Source organism: Sceloporus occidentalis, unplaced genomic scaffold (assembly GCF_023333645.1).
Source record: "Sceloporus occidentalis isolate IW3139 unplaced genomic scaffold, rSceOcc1.0.p SCAF_3, whole genome shotgun sequence".
In the NCBI taxonomy this organism is placed as follows: Eukaryota; Metazoa; Chordata; class Lepidosauria; order Squamata; family Phrynosomatidae; genus Sceloporus; species Sceloporus occidentalis.
Genome location: NW_028316983.1, coordinates 165,975,396 through 166,003,044, shown reverse-complemented (window position 1 = coordinate 166,003,044; position 27,649 = coordinate 165,975,396). Strand labels below are relative to the sequence as shown.

Genomic DNA, 27,649 nt, shown 5'->3' with positions numbered 1-27,649 from the left:
GATGGTAAAAACCATTTAGGGGAACAAAGTGACAGTGTCACAGATCTGTATCTTGCTTATGATGTTTTCTCAGGATTTGTTTGAAATGGTTTCAAGAGATGCAGATATAGGCCACACCTTTATTTTGGCCTGAAGGAGACTTGAAATAAAGGTAGTAAAAGAAATGCAATAAAATTTAAGGAGGAGCAGGAGGAGGAAGAAATGGTGGTACATACAAAATAAGATAAGGCTAATAGCAGAGAAGCATTGGGGACCAATGATCTAAATTATTAATCTCAACTAGAGTAGATCCACTGAATCAATAGGGACTTCATAAGTCAACACTTAAGAAAACTACACTGATTCAGTCAGTCTATTTCAGTGAGGACTAACAACAGGACTGAGGTAATGGTATCAGGGACACTAATGCCCGTATCTCTGACTCATAAATAGCTTGGTGGGGAAAAGTCATTTGACCCACAGAGAGCCTGGAAGAGGTTACCTATTCTTCCCCTTTTAGAGTCTCCACTCCAGCTATATTCTAGAATAAAAAATGCAACCAAGGCAAAGTTTGCCACTGGAATAGCAAATGCATAAGTGAAAAGGTACCTTGTGCACATAATTAGGAGGCCATTGGTAACATTTGACCCAAAAAGCAAAAAAAGGTTGAACAACTTTGTAAAAAAAAAAAAAGAATTTCAATCCAGATCTTTCATATTCTATTTATATCTATGTTTGAATATTAAAATTTCAGCTCTCAGTTCTTAGTGAGTTACTTTCACTCTATTAAATTACAATAAAGGAAATAAACAAGCCAAATGTAACTTAATAACATCTGGGATCACACAATAAAAATAACTTTCAAAAATGTCATAAGGAAATTGGATCTCATGAAATACATTACTACAACATCGAGTAATAGTGTCAATTCCTGTGTCCAAGGAGATGAAAAGTATTCTCATACAAGCCTAAACATGCATTTTAAAATAATAATAAATGTTTTCTCTAAAAATGATCAAATTAGAAAGAAGTCATATTGGTTTGGTGATTTCAGTTTAGTATAATTTTTTCAACTTAATTTTCACACTTCCCCTTAAGTCATTATATAAGTAAAGTTACAGGCATAACAAAATACTGCTTAAGAAACACAAAAAGAGCTTTCAAATAGACAGCAGGGGGCACTAGTCTTCCCATCTGCAAAACAACTTCCATATATATATATATATATATATATATCTCTTTGTAAATTGTCATACAAACAGCAATATAATCAAATGTGTCAATTCCATAAAAATAAATTCCAGGAGACTCTGAGATCACCCGTTCGGTTAAAAGATTTCACAAAAGAAGAGAAAATGCTGCAAAATTGAGAGTGCCTAATGATCAGCACTGCCAAATGTGCTAATGCCAATCACCTCTATTTACCATTTACATATTGTAACAAGGAGAGCTACACTCTACTTTAATTATTAAATATACTTGGAGGCTTTTTTTTAAAAAAAAACCATGCTTCTCACGTTGTTAAATTAGGGGGTAATCTGCACAGGACAAATGGCCCGGTTTCCCCCAGGTTGGCATTGTCTAGTTTAGACAACACAAGACAAAAATCCCATGCCAGGATTGGGCCCAGTCCCACCAATATAGATGTAGATTTGGTCTGAACCTGGGGTAAACAGCCTTTACTCTGGCGTAAAATAACCCTAGTTTTGCATGGAGTTTCTAAGAAACTCTGCAGCAAAACCAGGCTGTTCAGACAGCATCCCCACACTCTCTACCTTGCCACTGTTTGTCTGCAGTCAGGCACTGCATTTTCATGTCAGATAGGATGACTAGGGAGCTTCTTAGATGGTTTGCACAGCAGCAAGGTAAGGAGTGGACCTGGGTCAGTGAGGGGACAGCAAACACCCACCTGTGCTCACACCAATCCAGGGACTAAACTGGTGAGTACCGGGTGCAGTCTGTGCTATCCTGTCCCATCAGCTCAGGCCCCAGGAAAACAATGACACGGATCAAGAATTACAGTCTGTTGAGAACTACACAAGCCAGTAGAATTTTGAGTCGATTGGGAACTATACAAGCCAGTGGAATTTTCAGGTCAGAATGCAAGAATATCTGCAAGAATGAATAGATAGATACATACAAGTTTGCTCAGATAGACACAGTCACAATTCCACCTTCCATCCCAATAAAGAAGAACACAGATATGCTTATTCCACAAATAAGCTAATCTAGAGTCAGCATAAGGTACTGCTTTGAGTGCTGGACTACGACTCTGGAGACCAGGGTTTGATTCCTGGCTCGGCCATGAAACCCACTGGATGATTTTGCACAAGTCACATACTTTCAACCTCAGGGGAAGGCAATGGCAAATCTCCTCAGAACAAATCTAGCCAAGAAAACCCCATGATAGTGTTGCTTTAGGGTCATCATAAGTCAGAAACACCTTGAAGGCAAACAACACACATGTTGCTGAAGCTGCAACAAAAGTGAAATGAAATTTCCTTCCCTGTGCCAACCCCCCAACCCCACACAATAGCCCTCTGACATACCCAAAACCAGCTCCAGATGGTTTCCTAGCTCCCTGGTGCTGATTTTTTTGAGGTGGATCCTGCTTCTATAGGGAGCCCACTGTTCTATCAACAGAACAGAAGTAGAACATCAAATCCTGCCCACTGAGCTCCAGATGTACCCTGTACAATAATGCACCCTGTAAAAATCTAGCTGTCACTGCCAACTGAGAGGGAGGGAGTGTAAAAGTTCACACTAAACATGAACAGGAGTCTATAAGAGACGGTAACAGCATGAATCAGTAACAGTGTCATCATGGTCAGGCTATTATGGACCTCTTTTCAGATGTGGCACAGTACACACATACATATGTATATTTATTTCAGTCAATTACCAGTTTAAGATGCGGCACAGTGCCTGTGCATAGAAACCAAAGCATTCACACAGCAGTGGTGCCGTAAGCACAGCAATGGTGGTTAAATTGGAGCTGCTGGCTCCAAGTAAGCATTAGAGCTATTATCACGCAACTTATCGCATCTGATCTGCATGTAGTTTTCCTTCCAAAAACAACAAAGGGAATAAATATTTCAGCTGGCATTAATCATTCAAAAACAAGGAATATTCCTAAGTGGCATGATTTAAACATGCTGCCTCCATTTAAGCCAGAAACTATATGCCGTACATTGCATGCCTTTACATGAAAACGTTTCTTGAAATAATTTTCCCTTGAAGTGCAACACCCCAGTTCATAGCCACAGTAGAATACGCATTATGTGCTGTGCAATTCACTAAGACATTCTGGATACATTAAAAAGCTATTCTAAGGAAATGTGTACTAGACTTTCATAAACATAGGAATAGGTTATTTTTCCAGATTTATACAAATTCTTCACACTTCAATACACTGAACTGTTACTGGACAAACAATTATACCTTTGAAATTGTGTTTGTACTAGTTAAACCCTATTAATCAGAGATGATAGTGGGAAAATATATATTTTTGCTACCATTTTACTCATTTCATGAGATTATAAACCCAGATCTGAAAGTCAGTTTCTCATATGCAAAGTCATTAGGAAACAAACACAAAAAACAGGAAGCTGGAATAGTTCTCAGGCTTTGAGTATGATGTTATTTATGCAGCCATGTTATTTTAAAAAGCAATTAAAAAGTATAGATATGTTATGTTTCATATTGCACAGACCAAACACTGCACATGCACACCCCATTCATTAATCTTTGTGATTGATTAGATTTCTGTTATCATTTTAAGACTGCCACCTTTGCAGAGAGCATTTCAGAGAGTATTTCTCTACAGAATGACATCTTACTGCTTGCTAGGAAAGGATTAGAATTTAGGGAGGAAATCTAAAATGTGGGATGCTGCAGTGTGTACTGGGATCCTTGAGCAAGGAATGAGCAGCAACAATTATTTTGTATACAAAAGTATAGTTCATTATCCAGTTCCTATGGGAGGGGCATTAAATGTTATACAGTGTATCCAGGGACACTTTTAAAATAAGGTTTCTTGCAAGATACAGTACATGAAAAGAGAAGGAAGATTTTAAACTTTTACCTTATTTACACAGCATCTTTCCATGGGGAAGATAACAATTATGAAGGTGGTGGTTGCCTTAGAGAGTTCAAGAAGAAACTCGGTGCTTAGATTGCCTGTCTGGGTTGTTGTGACTGTTGCTCCAAAAGCTGAAAAAAATAAACAAACAAAAATCTGTTAATTTGCCACTCATGAACTGCTAGAATGTTCCTGGTAAAAATATGAAGTATGTTCACACAGAACAGTGTTTTAGTCTGAAATAGTTTTGCCACTATAAAGTTATTAGAACACAATTTTATACATCTGGGAGTGAGCCCCACTTAATTCAACGGAGCTAGTGTCTGGGTAGAACCACACTATTAGCCTTTAAGATAATAAGGCTAGGCTCTTTATATTTACCACAACAGACTAATATGGATATCATTTTAGAAACTGAATTTGCTTTTAAACCTTTTTTTAAAAAAATGTGTAGGGGAAAATTAACATTTAGAAATGTTCAATTTTCAAAAACAGAAGTATGCCCATATATATATATATATATATATATATATATATCTTCTTCGTGGTCTCTGCGAATCATACAAATGGGTTTCACTGCGCCTGCGCAATGCTGCTCAGAACCTACTGGAATCACTGGGCAAAGTTTACTTTGCAACACATAGAAACTTTTTGGCGGTAACTCCGCCCACCCGTTATAAGGCCCCTGCCTTCCCGCTCTTTTCCCCAGTTCCTTTTTTCCTCCGCGCTAGCTGCTTCAGGGAACTTCGCTCGCTCTTTAGCTTGTTTGGAATCACTCTCACTTGACCTCGGACCGGACCGTCTTTTGACCATTCTTTGTCTCCCGCCCCTGGTAACTTCGGACTTTCGGACTGTTGACCTCGTTTTTGGATTTTCCTCTGGCTTTGACGACCTCGGAATCATGCCCGCACCATTCAAGAACTGCGATGTTTGCGGGGGCAAGGTGCCCTTCCAAGACCTGCATTCCTCCTGCCTCCTTTGCTTGGGCAAGGACCATGATGCCAGGGCTTGCCCGCTCTGCAAGTCCCTGTCATCCCAGGCCCGGAAAAACCGTGAGTCCCGGCTGACTTTGGCTATTGCCCTGGGCAAGGTTCAGGACAGGGGCTCCCGCCAGTCATCGGCCCCTTTGACTGCGCCGCCTGCTTCGTCATCCCGGGCCAGCGTGTCCAGTGTGGTGTCTGTCCCAGCCGGGACACAGTCTTCCACCCCCTCCGATGTGGCCCGTGGTCCTCCGATGTGGCCCGTGGTCCCCCGAGACCCAGTGCCACCGACGAACCCTCCAAGCGCCCCCAGAAAACCTCGGGGAATGAGGGTCCTGAGCCCAAGGAGAGATCCAGGAGGAAGCTGTCCCCAGAGGGCTCGCGTGTGAAGGAGCGCACGGAGGCGGAGGTCCGGCTCGCTTCGCCTCTGTCCTCCAAGGCATCGTCGAAGGCATCTCAACACGCCTCCAAGCTGTCCGAGACGGGAGCATCGTCTTCGGGGAAGGCCGCACCGGTGGAGAAGGCTAAGCTGACCAAGCCCCACTCCAAGGGAGCTGTCGTCCTGCACGACCTGCCGGACAACCCCTTCTTCCCCCCCGAAGATCAAGCCGAGACGCCGCGATCCTCCAAAAAGAGGCACCACAAGGAGACAGCTGAAGGATCCGCTCCCAAAAGGTCCAAATCCACCAAGGACCACACCGGGTCGGAGCGCCCGCCCAAGGCGAAGGAGCGCGCTTCTCATAAGCAACGCTCCCCTTCAAAGAAGGCCTCGGCACCAGCCCCTTCGTGCCCGGATGACCCCGCCTCATCGCAGGCGGCCGCCTCGCTGGCCACGCTGCTACCGGCAGCGGAAGACTTCACCCGCGTCGATGATGATGCGCCTGCCTCCCCTCGGAGAGTGTTGTCTCCTCCCTCCCTCCATTTCGAGGTGGATGAAGCAATGGAACCGGACACTGACATGGATGAGCCACGGGAGCCGGACACTGACATGTTCTTTGATACCGAGACCCAGAGGTACTACATGTCAGTGCCAAGGGAGACCGCCTTCAGGGAATTTACCAGGCTGAACCTGCGCCCGGTGGCTTCCCAGGGAAACAGACCTACCTCCTCGCATGTGGTGGCTTCGACGTCGGCACCTCCTCGCCCTCCTGCAGAGCCTGTGGTCCCTCAGATTCCGGCTCGCTATTCAACCCGAGTCAGGGTCCTGGACATCCCTTTGACCTCGGACTCCAACTCCGACCAAGAGCCCTTGCTGCCATCGCGGGTGCTGTCGGATGAGGACGAGGGCCCCTCCAACCCGCCGTCTCCTCAAGGGATGCATCATCCGGGTCCTTCGTCCCCAACTGATGATGTGTGCTCGTTCAGCGAGCACATCATTAAGATGTGTCGAGCCCTGGACATCGAGCTTTCCCCTCCTGAGGAGGAGGCTCGCGACCCTGTGGAGCGCCGTGTCCTTGGCCGAGTCCCCACGCCACCCTGCATCCCAATGTTGCCGTCTCTGCAATCCATCGTCCAGAGGTCGTGGGATGCGCCAGCTTCGCTCACCGCGTCCTCTCGGAAGATCGAGACGCTGTACCGGATTTCCCCGCCGAGTTGCTCTTGGTTGACCGACCACCCCAAGCAGAACCCAGCGATTGTGGAGGGGGCTCAGCAGACCTTCGTGCCGAAGCAAGCGACCTCCCCAGCGGACCGGGAGGCCAAAAAGATCGATGGCCTTGCTAAGAAGGCCTATTCATCGACTGCCCTCATTGTCAAGGCCATAAATTACAACACCTGCATGGGGGCCTACATCCAGGCCTTGATGGAGGGGATCTCGCCAATCGTTCCCGATGTACCAGATGAGGTCCAACGTCACTTGGTTGAGATCCGCAATGAGCCCCACTCGATCGGGAGCTGGCTCATCACCACCTCCAGAAACGTGGCTGACTGTGCGGGACGGGCCATGGCGGCATCGATGGCTCTGCGCCGACATGCGTGGCTGAGGGGGTCGGACCTCAACGCCAATGTAAAGTCAGCCATCGAGGACATGCCTCTGGACGGTAGCGGCCTTTTCCACGCCGACACCGACGAGCGTCTGAACCGCAAGTTCAGAATGAAGGCGGCGGCGAAGAAGCAAGGGATGTCATCGGCTTCCATCTCGCCCTTCAGAAAGAGGCATCGTCCATGGCCACCGCAAGGTCAGTCCCAGGGGACCTTCCCACAGGACCGGCAATCTCAGCAGCAGGGCTCCCAGAGACGCTGCTACCCCTCACAGTCTTCCTCCTCCTCTGGCCGTCGTAATTTCCCGCCTCGGTACCGCAAGGCTCGCCGGCATGATACCGACCAGGGGAACAAGAGAGCCTGAAGGGACGCAGCGCGCTTCATCTCCCCTTCTTCCTTCTTCTTTTTGGACATTCTAAGGCCCTTTGCTAACACCTGGGCCTCTATAACATCGGACTCGTGGGTACTTAACATCGTCCGTGGGGGTCATGCCCTCGAGTTCCAAGAGCTCCCTCCAACTGGAGCCTTCATGTCCACTCACCCCTCGGACACCCTTCTCGACGAAGTGCGCACTTTGCTGGATAAGGGGGCAATTTCCCCCTTGCCGCCGGAACAATGCTCCAGGGCCTTTTTCTCCAGGTACTTTACGGTACCGAAGGTGGATGGGGGCATCAGGCCCATCCTGGACTTGAGACAATTGAACTTGTTCCTGGAATACCGTCGCTTTCGAATGGTAACCTTGGCTTCCATTCTGCCTCTGCTCCACCAGGGCCTGTGGTTCGCAACCGTCGACCTGAAGGATGCCTACTTCCACATCGGGATTCGGGAGTCCCACCGGAGATTCCTCGCCTTCGCCGTCGGCTCCACCGCATACCACTACAACGTGCTTCCTTTCGGCCTTGCCACGGCACTGAGAGTCTTCACAAAGTGCTTGGCACCGGTAGTGGCATACCTTCACCAGAGAGGCTTCATAGTCTTCCCATACCTGGACGGCTGGCTGTTTACCACCGAATCCCAGCAAGAGCTGCAGGAGGCAGTCTCATTCGCCTTGCACCTTTTGGACCCCCTCGGACTGGTCGTCAACCAGGAAATGTCCCACTTCACACTGACCAGACAGGCCAAGTTCATCGGGGCCATCCTCGACTCCGAAAGATGCTCCGCCTTTCTCCCTCCAGACCGTTTCCAGGCGTTGACAGCATCGCTCAGGCCTTGCATCTCACACAGAAGGGTGAGGGCCAGGGACGTCCAGGTCACCCTGGGCCCACATGGCTTCAACAACGTTTGTCACGCCGTGGGCAAGGCTTCGCCTTCGACCTCTTCAGTCCTGGTTCCTCTCGGTCTTCTCCCCGATGGAGGACCCCCCGTCCAAGTGGCTCACGGTACCAAGACCGGTAGCCGCTTCCCTGAGATGGTGGCTGGACTGTCCCAACGTGTGCACCGGGATGCCCTTCCACAAGCCTCAGCTCCAGCTGACTCTGACAACCGATGCTTCCCTGGAAGGCTGGGGCGCCCACCTTCTCAACTTGGTCGTCATGGGGCAAATGGTCCTCCCAAGACAAGCTTCTCCACATCAACGCCCTGGAAATGCTGGCTGTCGAGAAGTCACTGAGGGCTTTCGAAGCTGCCATTGCAGGCAAGGTGGTCCACCACGGTGATGTATTACATCAACAAACAGGGAGGCACTAGGTCCAAGACTCTGCTCGACCTCACTCTCCGCATCTGGGACTGGTGCATCCAGAGACAAGTTCTCCTCCAGGCTATTCACCTTCCCGGAGAGGACAACGAATTGGCGGATCGCCTCAGCAGATCTCCATCGGTGTGCCACGAATGGAGACTCCATCCCGAGACGGTCAGCTACCTGTTCGAGCGGTGGGGAACCCCCCGGATCGACCTCTTCGCGACCGAATGGAACAGCCACTGTCCCCAGTTCTGCTCCAGGAAGCGAATGGACGGATCTCTCGGAGACGCGTTCGCCTTCCTTTGGACGGGAGAGCTACTCTACGCCTTTCCTCCCTTCCCTCTCATCATCAGGGTGGTGTCCAAGATGACAACGAACCGGTCGCATGCCATCCTGATCACCCCGTGGTGGCCGAGACAGCCTTGGTTCGCATCCCTTCTCCACCTCTCCAGGAGATGCTTCATATGCCTCGACTTCCGCCCGGACCTGCTGTCGATCCAGGACAGACGAATTCTCCACCCGGACATCGAGAGCCTACCGCTGGTGGCCTGGAGGATACAGCCCTAGCCGCCCTGCCGGATGCGGTGAGGACGGTGATTCTGGCTGCAAGGAAACCTTCCACCCAGCGGTCCTATGCCCTGAAGTGGAGGAGGTTTAGCCTCTTCCTTGACCAGAAGGGCTTGTCTCCTGCTCAAGTCTCCACTCCAGTGATGCTGGAGTTTTTGATGGCACTGTTGGATGAGGGGTTGTGCCTCACATCCATCAAGTGCTATTTGTCTGCCATTTGCTCCAAGTACCAGTTCGGGGGGAGGGCTTCCTTTTTCAAGGATCCCTTGGTGAAGGGGTTCCTTAAGGGATGTGCCAATTTGCATCCCCCGGTGTCGGTACCAGCACCGGCTTGGAGCTTGGAGGCGGTACTGTCCGCTCTCCAATCCAAGCCCTTTGAACCGATGGCCACATCGGACTTGAGACTATTGACTTGGAAAACCGCCTTTCTTGTGGCCATCACCTCTGCCCGCCATGCGGGAGAACTCTGTGCCTTGCAGAGGGACCAGCCCTTCCTGAGGTTTCACAAGGACAAGGTGGTCCTCCGGACAGACATTACTTTTTTGCCTAAGGTTGTGTCTGCTTTCCACATGTGCCAGGACATTGTGTTGCCTACTCTCGCTTCCAATCCGACTTCGGATGCGGAGCGAAGCCTGCACTCTCTTGATGTCAGGAGAGCGCTGGCATTCTACCTGGACAGAACTGCTGCCTCCAGTCGGTCCGAGAGACTTTTCCAATGCTACTCGGAACCGAAGAAGGGGTTGCCCATGTCCGTGCAGAGGTTTTCCAAATGCGTGGCTGGTACCATCCACCTCTGCTAAGAACTGCGGGGCAGACCTCTCCCTGGCAGGGTTCGGTCCCACTCCACGAGAGCGGTTTCAGCATCCTCTGCGTTCCTGTCGGGCATTCCCTTAGAGGATGTCTGTAAGGCTGCGGTCTGGTCCCAGCCATTGACTTTTATAAAGCACTACAGGCTGGACACCAGAGCTATCCGAGACGCAGCTTTCGGGAGGGCTGTGTTGGTTTCAGGGTTGCATTGATTGCAATACTGATGGTTTGTGTCCAGCATTTATGTACTTAATGCCACTGTTTTACATTCTGTTGAATGTTGATTTGCACAATTTCAATGGGACTGGTCTTGTATGACCTTTCATTCCCTCCTCAGGTTTTTGCAATGTTATTGCTGTCTTGAGTTTTGTGCATGAACAAAAGACTGACTCTCCTTATGGTTCAAGGTGTTTATTGTTGCAATAAATATACCTTTGGTTTACCATAGCTTTGTTTTCAGGACACTCCCTCCGCCGCATACCTAAGCTTGTCAGTCTGAACCCATTTGTATGATTCGCAGAGACCACGAAGAAGAAGGACAGGTTGCTTACCTGTAACAGTATTTCTTCGAGTGGTCATCTGCGAATACATACAAATCCCACCCGTCCATCCCCTCAGTGTCCTGCTCTTATTGGCTCTTTCCATCGCCTGCTTGGCGGAAGAATTGCAGAACTGGGGAAAAGAGCGGGAAGGCAGGGGCCTTATAACGGGTGGGCAGTTACCGCCAAAAAGTTTCTATATGTTGCAAAGTAAACTTTGCCCAGTGATTCCAGTAGGTTCCGAGCAGCACTGCGCAGGCACACTGAAACCCATTTGTATGTATTCGAAGATGACCACTTGAAGAAATACTGTTACAGGTAAGCAACCTGTCCATATATATAAAGGGAAAAAAGTTTTGTTTTGTTTTTTGTTTAAAAACCAAATTGGATTAATTAAAATTGTATTCAGCTCCAGCCTCAGATACCCAATAGCTATAAATGGTTTTTTAAAGAAAAATGTAAACAGTTACAGAAAATAACTGGAAAGTCAAATTGTACTGTAACCTTTATGATTCAGAGGCCCTAAACCAAACAGAACCAAAAATATATGGCAAACAGAATCATAAATATATTTTTCATTTTTATTTTTAATTTCCTCACTTTTAAAGCAAACCCACGTTTTTAGAACAGGGAAGTGGAATGCATGACCCTTTAGATGTTGCTCAAATACAACTCCCATCAGCATAGCCAATGGTGAGGGAAGATGGGAGTTGTAGTCCAATCACATCTAGAGGACCATATGTTGCCCATTCCTTTTTTAGAGGCATGGCAGGCTCATATATTTTTGCATATTTTATTAGTCTGATTTTAATGAAATTAAACTCCCTCAAAGGTCTTAAGGCCCCGAAGATACAGTGCAGTAGAAATAGTGAGCTATAAATTTAGTAGAACTGCATTCACATCTTCCCTTTTGTAAAATAGATGCATTTTCTATAAGGGCTGGGAAATCAGTATGTGAGCATTCATGACCCTTCTACACTAGGGATCCGCTAAGGGGAAAAATTAACCGTACCCATGAAAAAATTAACCGCACCCATGAAAAAAATTAACCGTACCCATGAAAAAAACATTGTGCATATCAAACAAACATTGTATGTGTAGAATACTCCTGGAAAAGCCTCCATATTATCATGAGTTATGCTGCCATAGCACAACAGCAACCAATCTTGACAAGTATCACACAAGCAACACCATGCAAACCAGTTAGACAATGCAAAGCAGGCACAGGCAATGCAACAGTGAGGACAATTTACCAACATTTTCCAGTGACAATATTTTGCCAGCTGCAGAATTAGCTACTCTGACAGAACGCTACCTGCCTAGTTCCACTTTGTGACCAGTGATGATGAAATTGATAATGACAAACACCCTAAAGGAAGGACTTGTATCTATTGTAGGATCCCACTGCAGCTATGTCTATAGGAGCCCTGGTGGTGCACTTCAGCTACTCACCCACAAACTACAAGGTTGTGAATTCAATCCTAACCAGGAGCTCACGCTCAACTCAGCCTTGCATCCTTCTGAAGTCACTACAATGAGTACCCAGCTTGATGGGGCAATTAGCTTGCATGTTGTAAACAGCTTAGAGACTACTCAGTGCAGTATGAAGTGGTATGTAAATGATACTGCTACACGGCCAGGATAACAATGCTTTGCCTTAATGAGAACATAACATGGGTAGAACAGTAACAAGAAAATTTTAGAAACCAAATCTAAAAAAGAAACATATTATTCATTAACACTTATTGTACTTTGCTGCTAATGTGCATTTAATGTAAATTAAATGTATATACACAAACACACATATACATACCTTATCTGAAAATACAATAGGCACACCCAATAAAAGCAATTAATACAAAATACCAAAAGTTAAAACGTTGGCTATATCTATGCCAGGGGGTTGGACTGGATGGCCCTTGTGGTCTCTTTCAGCTCTATGATTCTATTGAGATGTGCTATTTCCCAAGTTTCCATCTGAAATTCTCTACTTTAAACATGTTAAACACAAAGAAGTGTTTTGCAAAGGAAACCCGAAGACCACCCGAAGAGCTCTATCATCTCTTTCTATCATATCTACAGTTTATCATGTTATTCCTGACAGGCTGAACTCAACAGTCACAGTATGAACGTATAGATGTTTCAACAAATATTTTGCAGTATTCCTTCTTTGGTCACACTCTTTTACAACACAAACACAAACAGTCAAGTTTTTCTTGACAGCTTCGAAGAAAGGAGCTAAACTTTCCATACTTAAAATAGTGTGTATCCTTGTGTGTACTCTATACACAGATACACGTACTCATGCTATTCTAATTTTAACAGCCTTGCTTACTTTTCATTCAAATTAAGCACAGAACTTAATTACACAGGGCAAAATATATCAGGAAAATCTCCCATGCAAACCCAACTGGAATAAAGTTTGTGCAAGAGAAATGTCCTAGTGCTCTGTGCTCCTAGTTATTTATTTTATCTGTAAAAATCATACTGGAAAAGATCCAGCAGAGGTGGCAGGTCAATAAATTACCACCATTGATCGTTAAAAAGTGGGATTTCTTTTAAAATTTTAGAATCTAGATTTCCAAATTATAAAAACTGTACTTTTCTATATATTCCAGGCCACAATTTGGCCTACAGAATTTTGTAGACGATATACACAAGTTTGTTTGTTTTTCTAAAAAAATCTGATTCTTATTATAAAGCAAACATGAATTCTTAATGAAAATTTTCCATGTCATGTTGGAATTAAGTGTTGATATGCTGCACTTTTCTACATAAGTAATACCATTTGGACAGACAGCAATACAACACATATTTTAATATTTAGTAAAGGAGGCCTCAGTGTTATGCCTGAAGTAACTGGAAGACATTTGAAGTTTAATTTTTGTATGTGTGATTAACTAACTGTTGGAAGGAAAACTACCTCTGGAAAGTATGAAGTATTTCCCATCTATTATTTGGCTATCATAATTTGGAGATGGAGTGTGTTTACAATTTGCATTTGTCTTATTACATCGAAGTCCAATAAGTGTCAGCTCTAATTGCAATCCTACACATATCTATTCAAAGGTAAGTACCACTGAGTTCAGTTAGACTTCCTACAGGACAGTGGCCTCATTCTATTGTTTGAATTTTATCTATTCTTTGAACTGCATGTATAAATTGTACCTAAATAGTTAATAATTCAACAGTTCATCAGTTAAGACTGCAAGGATCCCCTCGACATGTGTTTCATAGAAAACGCCTCCTACCAAGTTATGAAACCAGTACTGTAAACATTTAGCCAATATTCTCTATTATAACAGTAAAGGAAGGGAAAAGAAAAGTGAGGCCTGTGTTTGCTCCCACAGTCACCAAAGTATGTTTGGCTGTCAGAGAGCAAAGAACTAAATCCGGCAGTTTCTTGTAGAAAACCTCTTATTCTGTTGTAAAATTCTATAGTACATTTGATATGATTTAAACAATCATAACCAGGAAAGTATTTTATAAGATAATTATTTTATTTTATAATCTTTTGTCAAGATTATAATCTTTAAAATAAAGGCCTTTTGCTATGTCTTTGCATAATGACATCCAGGAAGAAAAACATGTAACTGCTTCTTTAGATATTGCATATGCACATCTAAAGCATACCTGAAAACACAAAATGCCTCACATTATAAATAAATCAATATAAAATAATAGGTTCTTAGGCCATGATAAAAGACAAAGAATCACATTCTATACAATCTCATCTATGCAGCTGCTTCATTTGCTTACCATATTAATTTAAATTTAATTTGGAATTTGATGTTTGTATTTTAGTTAAGGGATGAGGGATGGAATTTTAGTTTGTTTATGTATTTTATGTATTTGTTTATGTAATTTTGTAAACCGCCTAGATCCTTTGGAAAGGTGGTATATAAATAAATTTTTATCATTATTATATTATTATTCCTGTCTGCCCTCTGTTTTCAGACTGGTGTCCTGGACTCACTAAAACCCGACACAAAAGTTGGAGAATGTGGTAGAAATCAAAAACTAATGACAATTTGGCATAATAGCACTACTCAGACTGGCTCATTCCATGAAAGATCTGTGTCTTTGCAGGGTAAGAAACTGCTTTTAAAGACAATTAAGGAAAGAGACCCTTGGATCTGGCAGACAGAAGGAAACAACACTGCTGCCTCAAACAATATGAATATCGCATCCAGGGCATGATCCAGAATACCATAAAAGGGGGAGGAGAATTACACTCATTGTAAACATTTCCAGCTTCAAAACTATTAATGGTTGGAGGGGTGTTTTTTGGTTCGTTCGCTTGCTTGTTTTACATCTGAGCAGTTTGTTTACCAACATGGTAACTCAATTTTTGAGTGTGGTAAAATAGGTTTTGTTAAACATATGCTAGAAATATCAATGCACACATATGAGCCATTTGCCATCCCCCAAAAATGCCTTGGCTTAATAATCGCAGGCCTCTTCTATTCCCTCAGCTGATTATTAAAATTCAGAATAGTGAAAGTAAATGAAAATAATACTACTATTACTCGAACCATTAGTAACATTAGAACATCGTTTTGGAGTTCTAGCTGATTTTATTTTCCCTGAACCTTTTCTAAGATGACAGCAGAAGTATCCAAACTAAAATAAAATCTCATTAATGCCACAATGGATTTAGTTCCAAAATTGGTTAACTTATGTAACATTGACTGGCATTAGCAGATACAGTTAAAGATGAATATGTCCACAATGTTTACTGATTTATCTTCTCACATTTAATGCTAAACGCTCATGAAGATTCACATGTGGTTCCTATTTTCAAACAGTTAAATGTCTAGCAAAAAGCAACAGATCGCAAGCAAACTTCTTAAGTGAAAAATCTGAGGAACTTAGCAATAGATATTTGTGGGCTCACTAACTACACACGCCCGTGAATTTGTGTATAAATTTCACTATACAACCAGATAAAAGCAATTTGTGGGGAAATCTACTAACACAGATTCAGGTAATTCAGGACTAACTTCTATGAATTTTCAGCAATCAAAAAGCAGATATAAGAAGAATGTCAAGAATACAAATTGTTGACAAATCTATACACTGTTGTCAAACACAATGCAAATTTTAGAAATGGGGATATAGTGGTCATTCATCACATAGCATGGACAGAAGACTCACACCAGGCAGAAGCAAAAGCATACCTCTGCAAGACGTTTGGGGAGGAGGCGAGAGCACTGAAATCCTTAAATTCCTACAGTAGCAAAATCCTCTGCACAATATAGGAGCAGTTATCTGCACAGATGAGTAACTTTGTATACACATATACATAAACTATAACCAGTCAGTCCAAAGTACTCCCAGTGAGTGATGTATGGCCCATAAGCATATCCTGGGGCCTTTTCACAACCTGAAGAATCTACTTAAAACCCTGAGTCTTATGATCCATTGGAAGAGGAATTCAATCATCATTTTTTAAAAATAAAATTTAAACAATACTCGGTTTATTATTTTCAATTTTGCACTATCAAAGAGCTGTTTTCACATCTGTACAATTAAAATACCACTGTCATTTAAAGTACTCTTGGGTGGTCCCACTGAAGAGAAGAGGCAAGCGGCAAAGAACCGACCCACTCAATCCAAGCATGGCAGAAAAAACTTATTCAAACACAAACAGCCAAAATACAAAATACCCGAACCTTAACCCTCTGCAATTGCAGAGGATGCGACTAAGGATAAGAACAGGATTCTCCAAAATTTAAAAACAACAGGAGAAACGCTATGCTGCTGCATAACAAACCCTTTTAGCTAACATATGTACAGCGGGAAGGAGAATAAATAGACCTATGCAGCGCACAAAGTTGATGCGGGGGAGCAGTCAGGCCTGGCAATGAATATACCAGTTTGGAAGACTGAAAAATAGGCACGTAAGGAGCCCGCTTAACCAAATTTTTTTGCACTGTGCCGAGAGCCAAAGTCCTGCAAAGCCAAACTTGATTAATTACTCATCGTCTACAGAAACCCTGAAGAATTTTCAACTTCCAAGACTCGACGCACAAACTCTTCCCCAGGCACCACAGAGGGGCATCCTGCAGGCCCTGGCACCTTCCTTCTCACATGGCATGCAAATGATGTAAAATACATGCAAACAAGCTACACCACAGAACAAACCACAGGGCACAGGTGAGTCCATTGCCCATCCCTGCAGTAGAGGCAGCGTTTAGAGATGTCCCAGTCACAAGGGGAAGAAAAAACATACCTGAACGGACGATGAATACTGTCTGTTACCATGGCAGCCCGGTCTAATTACATGACTGATCAGGGCTAGAGTGAGTGCACTGTAAACCTACACCACTGACATGTCTCTACATGATCACACACACACACACACACAACCCAGTGCGCTGTGGAAAGAAAGCCTATCAGCATTTTGTTTGACATGACATGGATTATGAGATTAAAGCCTTCTATGCAGCAGGAGCATAACCTCTGCAATATTTTCCCCCTGAAAATGGGGATAAAATAATAATAATAATAATAATAATAATAATAATATTACCTACAGTTCTAGAAACATAGTCTCTCTTTCTCTCTCTGACTCTTTCAATTATCTCTTCCTCATTCATAACCCCTATTCCTCAGAGCCGTAAAACTAGGTTGTCCTCACCAGCCAGACAAACAAATTCACATTCACAGATGAAATCTGGATTTGCTGCTTGAAGGGAACGAAGCTGTCACCAATTGCCTAGCCTGTCTGCAAAGTAACGGGCTGCATTCAGACGTGTAACTGTTTGGCACACAAATAAATATATGCCGGCAAGTGCTAAATATTTAATTGCCTGCATAGTGATCATCTCTATATGCATGGAAAGGGGGGGGGGTCTACAAATCCAAGGCATGCATCTGCATAAGTGTATGTCATAACGTGTGTGTATGTGTGCATAAACAATGATACAAAACAGTATTTTGCAGAACATGCCACCTTGTGGGTGTCCTCCCTCCTCTAACTGTATGTGGGGTGGGGGTCCAGGGTGGCTGAGGAATATTATTTTGGAGGAGTCCCTATTGCATACCATACGGTAAACAAAATAAAAATAGCTTGTTCTTGTTATCCACATAGTGTGGCATTATATAACAAGCTTTCAATTTGCTCTCTTTTCTACCAGAGCTTGCTGAACATTTCCCCTGCTCTTTTCACACAATCCCAAACCCCTCCAATAACTGCCTTTTCCCAAACACTATGCAGCTAATAATTATTACTATAGTCTTTCACTAAAAAGGAACACATCTCTCTCATACATGTATGTATGTATGTATGTATGTATGAGAGAGATATCCTTGAACATCCTGAGGAAACCTGCAGCCCTCTCATTCATACAGATGAGTAAGACTTTTTTAAAAATAATAAATGATAATAATATTGCAAAGTAACTTCTTGCAAAAGACAAACAGGGGAAGCAGAAGAGCACAGGGTAACATTTCCAAACAGTGCCAACCTTACAATTCACACACACACACACACACACAAATAATAAAAGGGGAAATGAGGTGGGGGGGGGGAGGAAGAATTGTAAGGTTTGTAATGTCTCCCCCAATTGGAGGGGAGCAAACAGGGGAGGAAGAGGAGCACTGCCAGATATTTAACATTCTTAAAATAGAGGGTGGGTGGGGGGAAGAATTGTAAGGTTGGCACTATTTAAAAAATCATAGAATCATAGGAAAATGTTAACTACCTGGCAGTGCTTTTCTCCCTCCTCTGTTTGCTCCCCCCCTCCACACACACACACACACACACACACAGAGGGAGGGGGGATCCTATGCTACCCAGAAACAGGAAAACAAAACAAAACAAACCCCAGAAGTGGCCTGTATCCATTTTGTGGCTGGAAGGCGAAAGGGGAGGAGGAAGGAAGGTGAGGGGAATGAAATAACAAAAAAAAGCAGGCGCTGGCCCAGAGGAGGGTGCCAAGGTTGTGAGTGGGTCAAGCAAGGCCTCCCCTTCCCCAGGATGCCCTCCTGCTGCTGCTGCTGCTGCCTACCTCCTCTCCTGGTGCCCAGCAGTGGCCTTGACCCACTCCCTCACTCCCTCCCCGACTCTGGGCCGGAGTGTCCGGAGGAGTCTCCAGCTGCCCTGGGCCCTGGACTGAGGAGGAGGAGGAAGAGGAGGAGGAGGAGGTGGCGCATAGTGGAGGAGCTGGTGCTGCTGCTGCTGCTGCTGCTGCTGGTGTTGCTCTTGCTGCTGCTGCTGCTGCCGGGCACATCCCAGCCCAGCCCCGCCTCTGCCTCCTCCTCCTCCTTTAGCTAATGCTGCTACTCTTCCTCCTCCTCCTCCTCCTCCTTGCTTCATTCACCCCTCCGGCAGCCACCCAGCCCCGTACTACACACACACAGCGCAGCCAGCAGGACTGGCCCTCCTCCCTCCCTCCCTCCCTCCCTACTAGGGAAGCAGCAGGAAGGAGGAGGGCTTTGCCTTCAGCCGGCCTTCAGCCAGACCAAGGAGGAGGAGGAAGACCAGACACACCGACGAACCCCCTCCTCCCTCTCTCTCTGCCCCTGTCTCTTCTTCTCCTCCTTCTTCTTCCCTCCAGGGCGCAGTGGCCACACAACAAGGGCGCAAAGCGAAAGGAAAGCTGCCCTTCCTCAAGCTCCAAAAGGGAAAGAGGAAAGGGGGGGAGCTCCTGTCTGGAGGGGAAGGAAGGGGAGAAGGAGTAGAAGAGGAGGAGGAGGAGGAGGAAGGGGAGGACTTGAGTCTGTGGGGAAAGACACCCCCAGCTCCCCTTGCTTACTTTCTCTATTGACTTTTTTACCCAAGTTGCGCGCAAGCACAGGGTTCCAAGCACCACCACCAGCACTATTCGAATGGGCATGAAGTAGCAAGAATAATAATAATAATAATAATAATAATAATAGCAGAAGCAGCAAGAGGCCTTGGCTTCCCCCCCCCTTTCCTTTTCCTCTTTCGACAACTGGCTTCCCCCCTTTTTTTCTCTCTCTCTCTTCAGCAACAAGGGTCCCTAGCTTGGTTCCCCCCCTCGTTTTCTTCGCCAACAAAAATATCCCCTGGCTTGTCCCCCCCAACCCACTTTCTCTCTCTCTCTCTCTCTCTCTCTCTCTCCAAGAACAGAGTCCCCTACTTTGGTTTCCCCTCTTTTTCCTTATTTAACAAAAAAGCTCCACTGGCTGAGTTGCCCTCCTTTTCCTTCTTCCAACAACAAGGGTCCCCTACTTCAGTGCCCCCCTTGTCCTTCTTCCACAACAGAGGTCCCAAGCTTGGTGTCCCCCCTTTGCCCCCCTTCCACAACAAGAGTCCCCTGGCTTGTTCCCCTATTTTCTCTCCCACAACAAGGGCCCCAGGCTTAGTATTCCCCTTTTCCTTCTTCACAACAAGGGTCCCCTGGTTTAGTGTTCCCCTTTTCCTTCTCCCACAATAAAGGGTCCTTTGCTCAGTATTCCCCCTTTCTCTTCTTCCACAACAAGGCTCCCCGGTTTAGTGTTCCCCTTTTCCTTCTCCCACAACTAAAGTCCCCCAACTTAATGTTCCCCCTTTTCCTTCTCCCACAACTAAGGTCCCCCGGCTTTATGTTCCCCCTTTTCCTTCTCCCACAACAAGGGTCCCCCGGCTTTTCCTTCTTCCACAACAAGGGTCCTTTGCTTAGTGTTCCCCCTTTTCCTTCTCCCACAACAAGCCCCCCCCCCCGGTTTGGCTCCCCCTCTTTTCCTACTCCAACATCAAGGGTCCCTGACTTGTTCTCCCCCTTTTCCTTCTTCCACAACAATCTCCCCCTCTTCTCCTCCCTCCCCTCCAGCCTCCTCACTCAGCCCTGGATGGGCCAGGCAGGGCTTCTAAGAAGGGAGCCTTCAAACCCTGGAGGTGATCACAGTCCATTGCACTCCCCTTCCCCCTCCTCCCCTTCCCTCTCCAGCAGCCCTACATGTGTTTTTCCAGCTGGAAATTGCTGGAGATTTTCAGGGGGGGAGAAGTAGGAGAGGGGGAGAAAGAGAAGCAAAAGCCAAGGGAGAATTTATTATTTTTTCCTTTTACTGAAAAAGCCACTTACTATGTAAAAGTGTCAGTGAAAGGGAGGGGGAGGGCAGACAGGCAGGAGGAGGGGGAGGGAAGGGAAAAGACTCACAGTGTCTTGCCAGCTGATCGCAAGGGCTTGGGTTTGCTTTTTTCTTTAAAAAAATTTTAATCTATATATGTGTTTTTTCCTTCCCCCTCGCTGTGAGATGGATGTCCTCCTCGGCCACTGTAAGTAGCAATGATGTCTGCGGTACAGAAGCTTGCTCTTCTCTTTCCCCAGTATGTAAATGTGTAATAGAAGCCAAATATGGAGCAGTTGGCTGCCTCTGCATCAGCTCAAGGATTCTACTTCATGCAAAGGGGGAGGGAGGCAGGGAGGCAACACTTTGTCAGGCGGCCAAGAGAGCCACACAGATTATTGCATACGCACAACAGAGCCTGGTGCAACCAGCCTTAACCCTTTCCAGGGGCTGCTGGGTTTCCAGGAAGAGATCTAATTTTTTGTTGTTGTTGTTTGTTTGTTTTGACTGTTACACTGTGGCATTGGGACTGCGCATCATCACCACACTTTGCCTGCAAATGGGATTTACCCACACATCTATCCTTTTCCTCAGGGAGAAGGACAGTTTCAAAGCCCTGTGGCAGTGTTAATGCATTATTATTATTATTTATTATTATATTTATTTATATCCTACCCTTTACCCAAAACTGGGACTCAGGGCACTTTGCAATATTAAAAAAACAGTACATCTGTAAGCATACAAAAATGTCATTGATGCATGTGAGGGCATTAGTCCTAAAGCCTAACCATATGCATCTTTGTTAAGAACTCCCAATGGGCCTCATTCCCAATGGGTTCTGAAACTGTCTCTCTCCCGGAGGAAAAGGATAGATTTGTGGGTAACTAGATAACACCTAGTGTTTATGCATACTTAGGCCTGAGTATTTTACTGAGGGGAACTCGCCATCCAAACAAGTTATTTTCAAAATTGGTTGTTGTTGTTGTGTGCCTTCAAGTTGTTTCTGACTTATGGCAGCCCTAAGACAAACCTATCATGAGGTTTTCTTGGCAAGATTTGTTCCAAGTGGTTTGCCATTGCCTTTTCCTGTGGCTGAGACAGTGTGACCTGCGCAATGTCACTCAGAGTTTTATGGCCAAGTGGGCAATTGAACCATGGTCTCCAGAGTTGTAGTCCAACACTTGAACTACTATACCATGCTGGCTCCTATTTATAGGAGAATGCTTTTCAAGTGTTCACAAAATAGCACACCTATGCCTTGGTAGAGAGGAAATATTGTCATATGTCCTTAAGGCATATTACAGCACCCAAACAACAACACACCTGCTACCTAAACAAGTGTGATACTGTGAATATCCACTGCAGTGATTGGCATGTTCCTATAAGGGGGCAGTGCAAACTACCAGCAACGTATGTTTAATCCATGGGAAAATATGGTGTTCCCCACAACAGAAATGCTTCCTTGAGAAAAGATGGAATCCCAATGAACAAGTAAATAACAAATATATATTGTGTGGAAGGAGTATGCCTGGGGGAGGCTCTAATGGTAAAGAACCATCTGCTGAATCATGTTGTGCATCCCAAATTACTGAATTATTGTTTTGAAAAGTCATTTGCCCATTCAAGGTTTTTCTGTTATTGAAAGGAAGAAAACACAGCCCTGGCAATGGAAGACAAGGACACTTTATGGTTACTTCAAACCTGTGTGGCAGAATCTTATTTAGTTACTCATACTGCTTTGGCAACTGTCACTGAAATTAAACTATAGCCAAAAGAGAAGCACATATAGGAAGCAACTCCCTGCAACAGACGGAGAAAATTTCAGATCTGCATTTTATTTTCTAAAAACGTGTTGTTCTGACATATTCTATTAGGCTCACCTTTTTAATTTTTTTAAAGGGAAAAATGCAAGCCTTTACATTATTAAATACAGGTTAGATGAGATTAAAAGGCTGTAGAAGGAATCTAGCAACACTTCAAAATGATTTGATTTATTTTAGCATGAACTTTTGTGGATTTCAATCCACTTCCTCTGAGGCAACAATGTATAACATACATGCAGCGTAACATAATTAATAGCTATCGGGAAAATGTATGGAAGAGACCTCTTGGCTCTAAGTATGCAAACCTTTCTGCCTATTCAGAGAAGCAAAGCCAAAAGCACCCATGTGGTATCATCCAAGGCCTCAGATATATTTGCCCGGGACACAAATTCATTTCCAGGAGGATTACAAGACAATTATGCTTTCGCTGAGGGAGCAATAACATCAAGAGATGGCAAGACAAGACAGATCAGAAATCCAGGTGAAAATGGCAAGAGTGAGAGATCAGAGGAAAAGGACCAAAATCCTTCCAGCTCAGGCTTCTTTGGTGTGACCTCCCAAAAGCCTTGTCACCATGCTCTCCTGCCACTCATCCTTCTTTTCAATGTACCAAAGTGTATCCCAAGACTCCAGCTATGCCTGCCATTTTATTTTCTCCAAAGTGTCTCTCTGGATCTATGAAAGATCCGATCACACCCCAGAGTTCTCTGGGGAAATTAAGATAGTGACTGGTGGCTGGCTGCACTTTGCGTTGCACGCTGTTAGCCAAGAAAAATATTTTTGAAAAATAAAAGGGTGGGGGGACCCCTTTCTGCCAGCATCTGATAAGGTATCAGGAAGCCAGCAGGGAGGTGGAGAAACCAAGGGAAGGATAAGGTGGAAGAACTAGGAGAAGTCAGGGACAAGGAGCTGCCAGACTGAAGGAAAGTTTTACTTCTCTGGAAGATCACCAAAGCAGACTTTATATAAGGAAGTTCCGGAGCAAGCAAAGTTTTCTAGAGAAAACAGCAGCAGTGAAGAACAGAGGGTTGAGTAACAAATGACCTCTCAAAGGACAGGTTACAAGTAAGCAACCTATTGTTTCGTGCATGGAAGAATAACAAGCTAAACTGCATCTACTCTGCAGAAATAATCTAATTTGACATCAACATTGACATCAATGTTATCGAATTCTGGGAATTTTAGTTTTTTGAGACGGTTAACCTTCTCTGTGAGAGAGCTCTCGTGCCACAGCAAGCTACAGCTCCCAGAATTCCATAGCACTAAGCCATGGCAGTTAAAGTGGTATCAAACTGGATTATTTCTGCAGTGCAGATGCTGCCCAACATATCCAGAGGCAGGACAAGTGGCATCAGAGAACCATCAACCTCAGTGCAACCTATGCAAAGATGCATCTTTGAAAGCCTAAACTTCCAGAGCAGTGTTATTTAACAAACAACAAGGACTACAAAATGCCATGGTAGAGATGGAGAAGCCCTTCTGGAATGCCTTGTATGAAACAATGTATGGATTCCCAAAGGAAACAGAAGCCAAGCCTAATTACAGCACAACTGATTAGAAAATAAGATCCAATGGACAAAAAAAAGCTGTATTTGTTTAATAATATCAAGCTGTGTACAAGCGTTACTGATAATGGCTAAACCCTAAGCAAGGAAAACACCAGTCTCCCAGTCAAGAAAAAGATCAAAATGTCAAAGAGAGACTGAGATGCTGCTTTAAGTATGTGTTGCTACCCAGCCCTAGAGAAGAGAGATTGATAAAGTAGGAATCCTTTTGTATACTGTTCTCTGGTCCCATGCCGCCTTATTCAGGAATTGCAGTAGTGCTGGACCCATGAAGTCATCATCAGCTTGAATCTGAGGCCTTTAGGATGGACAAAGTGATAAATCCACTCGATCTTACTTTGAACTTTAAAGGAGCCTTCCAAGGATCTTGTTGGGGGGAGAGGCATGGTTCTTAACAACTTAGGCCCTATACAGACCGGCAGAAAGCACCGGCTTGTGGGCGGAGTCAGGGTGCAGCGTCCTCATGCTGAACGCCCTAACTCCAGCCCCATGGCACCATTTTGGTGTGCGCTGGTACAAACGGCACGTACCATCATGACGCACCTTCGGTGCTACATGTACATAATGCAGCGCCGAAGGGACGTCATAAAGCCATGCCACCTCAGCTATGGTGCCCCTTAGAGGGCACAAAAAGGAGCTGCTTTTTGCAGCTCCTTTTTTGCACTCTCCAGAGGCCAGATCGGGGCTGTGGCGTGCAGTTGCTGTGCCCCGATCCAACCAAGAAAGGGGCAGCTGCATGCCACCCCTTGGGGCAATAGCCCCTTAGATAGCTCCTTTTGTACTACACTGAAATCTAGAGAGAATATGTCATCCTACTTGTACTAGCCTCATTGGGCTCCACTCATTTTTTGATTAAACCCATTTAACTCTCTTAACTTTTATTTCAGTAAAAGGCATACTGACTTTTGTAGAGCATTCCCAAAAGTACAAGATTAAGCTTATGGGGGCGGGCGTTGAGGAATCCACCAGCACTGATTTATGATGGCATAAGCTTTTGCAGGTATCAATCTAAAGTGGATTGATATCCACAAAATCTCATGCTAGAATAAATCAAAGATATAGCCATGTTAGTCTGGATCAGTATGCAATGGGATATTGTATCACCTTTGAGACTGAGAAGAAGACAAACGTTGGTAGCATAAGCTTTTGCTGACTAAATGTACATCAGATGGGTGAAGTGCCTGGAGACAGACATGAACGGGCCATTTACAGGTATTAATGGGCCTATACACAGAGGCAAATATACGATGGCAAATGGAGCACAGCAGGGAGTTCCAAAAGAAAATCATCATGTGCTTTATAGACAATAGCAAAGCCTTTGACTGCATAGATCCTGAAAGTCTCTGGAACACCCTTAAAGACATGGGAGTGCCAACACATCTGACAGTCCTAATGAGGAATCTGTACTCAGGAGAAGAGGCTACTGTCCGAACAGAACAGTGAGAAACAGAATGGTTCCCAATTGGCAAAAGGGATCAGACAAGGCTGCATCTTATCACCTTACCTATTCAACTCATAATGCAGAATATATTGTAAGGAAAGCAGGCTTGGATACAGAAGAGGGAGGAATGAAAATAGGAGGAAGAAATATGAATAATCTGAAATATGTTTATGACCTGGAACAACTACTAAGGAAGATCAAAGAAGAAAGTGCAAAGGCAGGTTTACTGTTGAACATAAAACAAAAATAATGACAACAGAGAACTTACACACATCCAAACTAGACATTGAGGAAATAGAAATAGTAAAAGAATTCTCATATCTGGGATCAAATGTTGCTCAGAATGCAGACTGCAGCCTGGAAATCAGAAGAAGATTAAGAACGAAGGGAGCAGCTATGAAAGAACTAGAAAAGATCCTAAAATGCAACGACATACAGCTCAGCACAAAAGTCAGAATCATACAAGCCATTGTATTCCCTATTACTATACATGGATTCGAGAGCTGGAGAGTTAAGAAAGAAGATAGGACGTAAATCAATTCATATGAGATGTGGTGCTGGAGAAGAGTGCTAAGGATTCCATGGACAGCCAAAAGGAAAAGCAAATGGGCCCAAGAGCAGATCAAGCCAGAAATATCCCTACAAGCCAGGATGACAAGACTTAGACTGCCATACTTCGGACACATCATGAGAAGGCATGAATCATTGGGAAAAGCAATAATGTTGGGAAAGATAGAAGTAAGTAGAAAGAGAGGAAGGCCACATGCTAGATGGATGGACTTTATTAAAGAGACCATGAATGTATGTTTGCAGGAGTGGGTAGAGAACGGGGAGCCCGGAGATGTCTCATCAGTAGGGTCATTAAGGGTTGAGATCTACACAAAGCCAGTTAACAACAACAAAAACACATGGGCAAGGATCTAATAAAGTAGATTTAGGAGATTATTTTTGTGCCTTGTCCCATCTTTCCCCCCGATGGGTTACATGCATGTTTAATTGTCAAAGACGGGTCTTACCGCATTCTCCCGTGGCCAGGCGTATGCCCTTATGCAACCCAGGCTTATCCCATGGCTTTTCAAGGACAGGATCCTGTTGGGGAAAAGATGGAATAAGGCACGTGCGATAATCTCCTTAGTCTATGGGCCCAAACAGACAGGCCAAAATAAAGCTGCTTTGGGTCACTTTGGAGATATGCTGTTTAAATGATGAATACGTCCTATGAGGTTGGAAGCCATGCCAAAGCCACAAAGGATTGGAGTGCAGCTTTGGTGCAGCTTCTGGCCTCTTAAGATGTGTGTGTCATTTAAACGGCATACCTTCGAAGTGACCTGAAGCAGCTTTATTTTGGCCTGTCTGTTCAGGCCCTATGAAAGCTTCGGCTAACACCCTCTTTCTCTCAGTCTCAAACAAGCTACAAGATCCTTTTGCATACTAGAATAAATCAAGCAGTCTCAAAAATGCTATTGGATTCCTTTATGGGTTTTTTTAATGCTAAAGCAGACTAAGGTCTAATCTGCACTGCAGAAATAATGCAGTTTGGCAGGGCTTTAACTGTCTTGGCTCAATGCTATGGAATTTGGGGGTCTGAGGTTTTGTGAGCTATTTTGCCTTCTTGTTCTGGTGTCACAACAAACTACAAATCTCAAGATTCCATAGGATGAAGCCATGATAGTTAAAGTGGTGTCAAGGTGCATTATTTCCGCGGTGCAGATTAGCCTAAAACAGCTGTTTGTTTTAATACAACTACAGGGAGAAAAGACATTACTTGAAATGATAAATTAAGTTAGCTTATTTTTTTTGGTGAAGTAGAAATCACTTTTTTTCCCATGTGCATTCTTGTGAGCATAAAATAGGACTCAGTTTGACACACTAAATACACACATACAGTCCAGAAGTTACCTTATTAGGTGGAACAGAGTATTGCTGTATGTCATTCACTATAAATGTATTATAAGTCTTTCTTTGTGACAATGGAAAACCAAACAATATTTTTTTTTAAGTTATAATATGTTGTCTTAACACTGGGTCACTGAAAATGATTACTGTGCCAATTACTTTTCACAAACCTCAAATATGATATTCCAAAGTAAATGACTACCGTTTGCATTTCAGGTCTGGCATAACAACATAACTGGTCTCACTACAGCCTCTAGTGGACAAAAGTGATCCTTTACACATGCTGTCGCTGT

General features: G+C 44.5%; 1 protein-coding gene across 10 annotated transcripts in view; it reads right to left on the bottom strand.

The window, feature by feature from the left end:
* ATXN1 (ataxin 1) overlaps positions 1-21,000 on the bottom strand; it is a 291,552-nt gene extending 270,552 nt beyond the window's left edge. For 6 of the 10 annotated variants that reach the window (XM_089516780.1, XM_089516777.1, XM_089516776.1 and 3 more), the window contains exons 1-2: positions 18,627-18,774; positions 4,064-4,191 (exon numbers count right to left, since the gene is read on the bottom strand). The gene's annotated coding sequence lies outside the window, so the exon portion shown is untranslated. Of the gene's footprint in view, positions 1-4,063; positions 4,192-16,846; positions 16,965-18,626; positions 18,775-20,720 lie in introns of those variants that run through there. The other 4 variants (XR_016280569.1, XR_016280568.1, XM_089516778.1 and 1 more) reach the window with 4 other exon arrangements.
* Between the last annotated feature and the right edge of the window lie 6,649 nt (positions 21,001-27,649).